Below are 2,167 nucleotides of genomic sequence, written 5' to 3'. Positions count from 1 at the left end.
ATGAAAATCAAAACCACAATGAGATAGATGTCACTTCACACACCCTAGGATGGCTATAATAAAAAAGATAGGCAAGGTGAGGTGGTTCATGCCTGTAATCCCAGCACTTTGGGAGGCTGAGGCACATGGATCATATAAGGAGTTTGAGATCAGCCTGGAGAACATGGTGAAACTCTTGTCTCTACAAAAATACAAAAATTAGCCAGGCATGGTGGCAGGCACCTGTAGTCCCAGCTCCTTGGGAGGCTGAAGCAGGAGAATCCTTTGAGCTGGGGGTGGGCAGAGGTTGCAGTGAGCTAAGATCACACAACTGTACTCCAGCCTGGGCAACAGAGCAAGACTCCGTCTCAATACAATACAATACAATACAATAAAAAGATAGATAATAACAAGTGTTGTTGAGGATGTGAAGAAATTTGAATGCTCGTACAGTGCTGGGAGAAATAGAAAACAGTGCAGCCACTTTGGAAAGCAGTCTGGCAATATTCATAATAGCCAAAAGTGAAAATAACTCAATGTCCATCAACTGATGAATGGATAAACAAAATATGGTGTATTCATACAGTAGAATATTATTCAGCATTAAAAAGGAAGAGACTGCCCTGGAACCCATGGAGGCACGCAGCTAGCTCAGGGGGCGGCCCTGGAATGGGGTTATGGTGGTACATGTGGACCCAGCTATGGTGGCTGCGGGGCTAGTGAAAAACTTCTCAAGATCCTTGGGAAGCAAAGGAGGATTTCATAAGAAAAAAATGGATGGAGGGGAGAAAACCTATGGTGGCTGTGAAGGCCCTGATGCCATATATGTCAAATCGGTAGCATCTGATGGTCATGAATGTACTGTAAAAAGAGAACATACATCAGCACCAGGCACTATAAAATCTATGTTGAGTGGCCCAGATCAGTTTGTTGAGAACAAAACCAATGAGGTCAATTTTAGAGAGATCCGTTCACATGTGCTATTAAAAGTATGTTTGTATTTTGTGAACAAGTTTCACTACACTACTAGCTCCGCCAAGATGCCCGAATTCCCGATAGCACCTGTAATTGTGTTAGAACTGCTGCTGGCTGCCACCTTCCTAGATTGTTAAAAAAAAAAAAAAATTATAATCAACTGTTAACTCTTTTCAGTAGTTAATACCCATAGTTCAGTTAGTAATTTTTTCATACATAGTGTGTTGCCTGTATGCAGTTGAATTATATAAAGTTCATTGCAAGCAGATTTGTTTTTTGCATAGCAATCAGAGTTGAAATTTGTTTGTTACATCAACAAATTAAGGACATTTTCACAAACTGAGAAATAAATATGCCAATTCATAAAAAAAAAGAAGTACTGATAGATGCTGCAACATGAATGAACCTTGAAAATATTATGCTAAGTGAAAAAAGCCAGGCACAACAGGCCACATATTACACAGTTTTGTTAATAGAAAATGTCCAGAAAAGGCAACTCCATAAAGACAGAAAGTAGATTAGCTCAGGGCTGGGAGAGGGAGGACTGGAGTGAGAACTAATGGACATGGGGTTTCTTTTTGAGGTGATGACAATGCTTTGGAATTTGATCATGATGATGTTTGCATAACTCTGTGAGTATACTAAAAGCCACTGAATTCACAGTACGCAAATTATATTTCAATTTTTGTAACACATCAGGGTCCCAGATAGTCAGGTGGCTGAGACAGGAGGATCACTTGAGCCCAGGAGGTCGAAGTTGCAATGAGCCATGATTATGCCACTGCATGCCACTGCATGATCATGTCCCACTTCAGCCTGGGTGACAGAGTGAGACCCTGTCTCAGAAAACCAAACCAAACCAATCCAAACCAACAAACCATCAGACTGTCCCTCCAGGATCACAGGCAGCACATGGGCAGGTAGAGCTTTGTCCCGGGGAATCCCTAAGCTCTGCTGTCTGTGCCTGCTCTGGGAGCCACCCAGTCCCAGTCTTTACCCACAGCTAGAGGAGACCACAGACTTGGCCAGGGAAACTGGGCTAGCAGAACACACCATCCCCATTGACACTCATCATCAGCTGTCATAAGCACCAAGAGATCTAAGCCCCGTACCTGCACCTTCTTCCTGGAAAAAGTCCTGGAGCAAACGCATTGCATCCCCTAGGCTCCCTCACCTCACTTCCTAGGTGGCTGATTTACTCCAGGGAGTAAGC

The 2,167-nt window shown here is 43.1% G+C and overlaps 1 protein-coding gene and 1 pseudogene across 3 annotated transcripts in view; one reads left to right on the top strand and one right to left on the bottom strand.

Moving 5' to 3' along the window:
- Positions 1-2,167, bottom strand: part of ATP6V1B1 (ATPase, H+ transporting, lysosomal 56/58kDa, V1 subunit B1) — a 31,690-nt gene that overhangs the window by 11,131 nt on the left and 18,392 nt on the right. The window lies entirely within an intron of this gene.
- On the top strand, positions 479-1,091 carry LOC105540144 (annotated as a pseudogene).

Source organism: Mandrillus leucophaeus, unplaced genomic scaffold (genome assembly GCF_000951045.1).
Source record: "Mandrillus leucophaeus isolate KB7577 unplaced genomic scaffold, Mleu.le_1.0 Scaffold216, whole genome shotgun sequence".
NCBI classification, from domain to species: Eukaryota; Metazoa; Chordata; class Mammalia; order Primates; family Cercopithecidae; genus Mandrillus; species Mandrillus leucophaeus.
Note: the sequence above shows the minus strand (reverse complement) of the source record. Positions and strands in the feature narration are given on the sequence as shown.